The sequence below is a fragment of the Strix aluco genome, chromosome 9 (assembly GCF_031877795.1).
Source record: "Strix aluco isolate bStrAlu1 chromosome 9, bStrAlu1.hap1, whole genome shotgun sequence".
Taxonomy (NCBI): domain Eukaryota; kingdom Metazoa; phylum Chordata; class Aves; order Strigiformes; family Strigidae; genus Strix; species Strix aluco.
Window position 1 is genome coordinate 25,553,443 of NC_133939.1, and position 6,130 is coordinate 25,559,572.

The window sequence follows — 6,130 nt, forward strand, 5'->3', positions numbered from 1 at the left end:
AGAGCCAAAAGATACTGCTAAGAAAGGGAAAAACAAGTACATTTTTATTTTCTGTGACAGATCAATTAACTGATCAGGTGTTTTTTCACTTGGGACACAGGTTAAGAGAATGAAAACTAAGAAATTGAGAGCAGAAGAAATTTTAGGCAAGTAAACTTTAAGATAAGCTTGTTAATAACTGATTGCTTTCAAAGACTATCAGACACTCTTAGTGGGATTTCTTTAAAGCAGCTGTGTTGCTATTACCTATAGCTAAAAATAAGAGACCATACGCTGCCCTGAACACGCAGCATGTGGGACAGCCTTGACAGGCCAGGGAAGAGCAGAGGAACGGAGTTTGAAATCTGGGATGAAACAAAGTGATCTTTAGCAGTCTCCTGATTAATTACATTGGCAGAAACAAGCTGCTTAATAAGGTTTCTTTGGGTGAAAGATGCAAACCTGAATTCATGCCCCTTAATTCAAAGACAGAGATAAAAACCAGCTCAACCTGTGGTATTTCTGCATTGTTCAGAATACAAATTGGGTTAGACTGAGCTTTGTTCTCCAAACTGCAGCTCCAGCTATAGGTTCATGATGCAAAGACTTTGGCAGCAATTCAGACTTAAGCTATTACTGCCCCTCACTGCTAGTTGGTACCTCCGTGCTCTGCCCTCTCGGTTGGGCTGGGCCTCCTGTTTTTTGCAGCAATGCTGTGAATCAGGTCAGGAAATTGATCTGGTTGAAAACCAGCATTCCTAAAAATGGGTTTATTTTTTGTCTTCCAACCAGGTAGCTCCATGACTGTTTTCGGATGGCACAAGAAGCAGTGGCCCAAAGGCAGGGGTGGTGGGCTGCAGTGCCTGGGTGGAAGGGGAGGACAGCTATATGTTAAGCCAGCTGCCAAATAAAAGTCAGGTTGCTGCCAAGCGCACGCAGCAACATGACTTTGAACCACATCTCGTCCAGGCACATGTCACATACCAAATTCCACCAAGGGGAGACAATTCTCCTTCAGTTCAAATGCAAGGGGCTTGTGGTTTAGAACAGAAAAAGCTGTATTATTTCCTCTCTTGTGCTAAATATTTCTGAGCAGTTACAGTGCTCACCCGGTTGACAGGCATGAAACCCTGCCTGGTCACTAATCCCTTACCTGCTCCCATGGATAACCGACTTTACTAAGCATAGATTTTGCCTGCAGCATTTTCTGTTGGGAGGTAACCCAGCTGCTGCAGAATGAAGATCCAAACTTGCTGATAATCCAGCAATACTGGGGTTATATTACCAATCTCGCACACACCCTGAGTCATGTGTCTGCTGCCTCAGTTCCTTCTTTTTGCTTCCCCGATGAGCACATGCATGCACTCACATGCATATGTGCATAAACCACTCACTGTGGAGTTCAGGAAGGGTTCCTGCATTCGGATTTATGCAGCCCAGATTCCACCTAAAGGAGTTTTCTAAGGCTGAAGTGCTTCTGGATGTTGAGATGCAGCTAAAATAAAACACTGAGCTAGGATCTCAGTGGAGTCTAAGCAAGAAGAATCTGGTGGTGGGGATCTAGCTTGTTGTAGGTAGACAGTAAGTATAAATAATTGCTCCCTTTACACAGCAAAAGCTGCATATTTTGTGTGTACTTCACAACATCGTAGAATGGTTTGGGTTGGAAGGGACCTTTAAAGGTCATTTAGCCCAACTCCCCTGCAAGGACCAGGGACATCTTCGACTATATCAGATTGCTCAGAGCCCCGTCCAACCTGACCTCGAATGTTTCCAGGGATGGAGCACCTACAACCTCTCTTGTTAGCCTGTTCCAGCGTTTCACTATCCTCATTGTCTTTGCTGCCTCTATCCATTATTTGTCCTTTCTTCAGGAGCATCCTGATAGTTCCTCTGCTGACTGTTAGCCCTCTACTCTGCTCAACTTCTTTATCCTTATACTTGGCAAATTCTCCATCTGTCCATTATTCACTCTGCCCCCAAACTCTCCCCCATAGAATAAGGGTCAGTCTGATTATGAATCTCTCTTCTGATAGCATCAATGGTGCAGCTATTTTATGTTAGCTGTCTTATTACGTTTTTGTGAACCATACTGCACCTGGTAAGCTGATAGTAGCACCAACTGGTGACAGAGCGGTGCCACAGCCAACTGCCCTGGGGTACGGTTGGGACATAGCAGAGGAGGCTCCCAGTTCCACTGCTGTGAGCCAGCCTGTTCTCATCATCTCCTGCTCTGAAAGTTTAGTACTTCTGTCTCTTGGTATCATGATCCTTATAACAAGGTCTTTTTAGGGTATGTAAAAAAATATTTGCTTTCCACTGCTGTTTTCAGGAACATTCATTTGCATTTGCTTGCTTTTTCTGCATGCTGACATGCAAATATCCAGAACACCCTAACAGATCTCCATTCAGAATTGCTCATGTTAGTGCCCGAGAAGAAGCCAAGCATGCTTCTCCTTCTTCTGCAAATAAAGCTGGAATTAATTCCTCATCAGGATAAATCCTTTGCAGGTGAAAGCTTTTCAGAACTCAAAACGTCTGAGAAAATTAATACAGCAGCTTCCCTAAACATCCAAAAATCTTAAAAAAGAGTAAAGATGAAGAAAAACCACTGAGAACAGCCAACAACTTTGAAAAAAAAAGCCGATGTGGAACAATGGAAGTATTTGGAAGGGAGACTTCCCTAGGGTGAAAAGTGTTGCTTAACTGCAGGACTGTTTGAAATGACCTGTCTGTGCTTAAACTCCAGATTCAGTTCAGCGCTGTTCACCCAGCCATGTTCATAGCCAGTGTCGGTCAGAGCCAGCATACTGATTTCTCAGGAACTATTTTTTTATTTTTTTTTTTTTTCCTTTTTGGAACTAGTTGTGTACTTAGATCTTAAGTTATAAATGACTAACAGTGATAAGGGACATGCCTTACTTCTACAATACACACACCTGTTTGAGCTATTTCCCTCTGGGTATTTCCCTAATGTAAGTTCTCCTTAATGTCCAGTACCAACTTATTTGTCTATATGTCTCAGTAGAGGGAGGGTAGAATCTGGGTGTGTTATTCTTCTGTGCTTCATAAGAAAGCACAGAAAAAAAAGAGAGGAAGATTTTTATTTTCCTCAGATGATATCAGTGCTAGTTGCAGAGTAGGTCATAGTTTATTTCTTCTTTGGGACTTTTGGTCTTTTGACTTCCTCATTGCATACCTAAATTCCTTTCTGGTGCACATGGGTTTTCTGACGACTTCAGTCATTCCACCTGGAGGATGAATTATGGACAGGTCAGTGTTTTGGAATGACCCTTCAAGGCATCCCTGGGGGACTGGTTGCTGCCAGGACACACCATGAAAGCTCAGCTCACTATCTCCGTTAGGATTTACAGAAGACAAAGCCAGTCTGTGAAGCCAGAAGAGTGGCAATGTGATGAAGAGGATGTGATCACTTTGTTGAGTTATCAAATGATGGATGTGTTTATCAACTGGAGAAGGAACTTTGGGCAAAAGTTAGTAAACTTAGTTATGAAGGTAAAGAGATGGGGCAAAATTGAGTCTCTCCTTTGTTTTTATTTTGTGGAACCAGAAGCAGAAACCTCGGTGGAAACAGGAGTTTCTTCTCCCTGCTCTGAAGGGTGGTTTGACAGAGGAGCTTTCCTACAGAGTGGAGACACCCTCCTAGGCTTCCCTCCTCCTTTCATTTTTCAGCTTTTCTGACTCTTGTGGGTTTTTCCACAATTCAAGAACCAAAAAGAAAAAAAAAAAAGGACATACAAAAACCTGCTTTTTTAACTCTTCCTTCCAAACTCCGCTAGCTGGGTTAATTTTGCTGTTCTAGAGGCCCCTTTACCTGTGATATCACTAAGACTCTTTCCTATCAGGATTGTGTATATCCAGAGCAGACGTCTTTGATCATATTCTACCTACTACAAGGAACAACACACCCAAATCACTGATGCTGTTTAGACTCCCACTGATTTGTTTGGGTGTCCCAATTCAAGGAAAATCTGCAAAAGCAAAGACAGCATTAGCTTAGTTCCTCTTGACCTTCCCTTATCTGTAGACAGAGACATGGGTCCATAAACTCAGTGTTTAGTTAAAACATAACTGCTGGTACTGTTAAGTTTGTAATGAGGAAAATGAAGCAGAGATCAAAAGATTCGCTTTTGAGGGGATTTAATTTTCTTCCTCATCTTTGCACTTTGGTCATAAACACTGTCATTGCCCCTCTGCCGTCCTGTTCTAGAAAAGACATAAGTATACAGAAGGGAGTATTAGACTGTGACCTTACAGCTGCTTTTGAAGGCTGCATGGCAAACATTCTCAGTATTTCCAAGTTCTCAGAAAAAGGAGATTCATAGATTGCTCTTCATTAATTTAAATGTACTAATTGGCCACTTGTATGTTTATTCCCTTTCTCTCATGCATCCACACACAGAGCAAAGCCAACACATATATTCCAAGATGCCTGAAACAAATAATAGACCCACAGTATTGCCTCAATAGCTACTGGCATGGAACGAAAAGTAAACAGCAAAACAGGAAAAGGAAAGCTAAAACTAGATTAAACAGATTGCTGCATTCAAGAGTGTGCAGTCATCTGGGAACTTAATGAAAAAAAGACTTGAAAGGAAGAGTTAAAACAAATAATATACAGGCCTCTCTTGTAATTTTGGAATTCCCTCACCAGCTGTGTGGTAGAATGCCTTTAACAAACTAGCATGCAGTATAAAACTTAGATGTGCAGAATTAACAATTCATTCACTAAGGTTAGCAAAATATCAGGTTGTTCCTCATCACTGGAATTCAAATTAGGCCCAGATTGTTTGACAGGAGCTGGAAGGAAGATGTCAGGGATCAAAAAAAAGAGCTTCTTCATCTCACTTATAGGGAAAAAAAATGTAATTTCTTAGGATACAGACATGTGACCAATACAGATTTATGCTGCATATATGTAACAATATGCCTTCAATTACTGGTAAGAGGAGGTGTGCAAAAACTGAGGCGATTTAAAAACCTGGCCTATCACCAAAGCCGGCTAGATCTCTCACTGTTTCTATCATTTGAAGCCAAAATCTCCTGCTGAATACTCTAGTCCTTTTTAATCTCGATTTGGATTTGAACTTGAACCCTAAGTCCTAGAATAAATCAAACCCAGATCTTAACATGTTCTTTCCAGACCATTTCTGATAACACAACCTCTATCAAAATAACCTGGCTTTGCTTCTGCAACGATTTCCAAGAGCTACAACCAGGAATTTCTCTATTTTCCTGACTGACTTCACAGACATACCTTTCCAGGTTAGCTGATTGAGCCAAAAAAGAAATCCTAGCCTCCTTCACCACTGTTTTAGGTTTTTACATTTGGAAATATGAAAACTATCTTAGAATAAAGACTCTGCTGGGACAACCCATCACATCAATTAGGCAGTACTTTTCCCTCTTGTCTGATCTTTAAGAGAGAGGGTAATCAACTTGTCTGCAATATTTCTGAGTTCTGCTGTAGCCTCATAAATTGAAAGAACTTTTTGGAGTGAAATGTGTTGCTGCCCACTGGAAGGCACAGGAGACTTTTCAACTAAATTAAGTAGAAATGCATCTGTTGTTGCCCTGATAGGAGCACCTGTAACCAATCCTACAGACCATTTTCACCAGGGATTCTAAAGGCAAGATGTTCTCTATTACACTACCAAGGCTATTATGTTGGGGCAAGTGCTGTCTTTCTGATCAATTGTGTAACACAGGACACTTCTCCCTTAATCACAAAGTCTACTGGTCCAGGCCAGAAAAGGTCTTTTTATTTGATTAGCCCAGCCTTGACTAGTGAATCTCACCTACAAGCAATTATGACTGAACTTATCCAAGAGTCAGATGCCTCTAATAAATTCCAACTCAGGTAGCTAAACCTACCTTTCCAGTGATATTTTACATAGGACATTACTTTTTGTTTATGCTTAACCAATGTCCTGCAGCAAGCACTTGGCTAACTTGTTTCTCAAATTAGCTGTATTTCAATTTCCAAGCGATGGAGATACAGATAAAACTATGTGGGCTCCAGTTCTTCTAAATTAAAGGTGTTATACCAAAACACAAATAGAATCTGAAAGGCAATGATGAACATTATTTGTACTGCTAGCCTTCATAGATGTTAAGAAAGAGTGGGTAC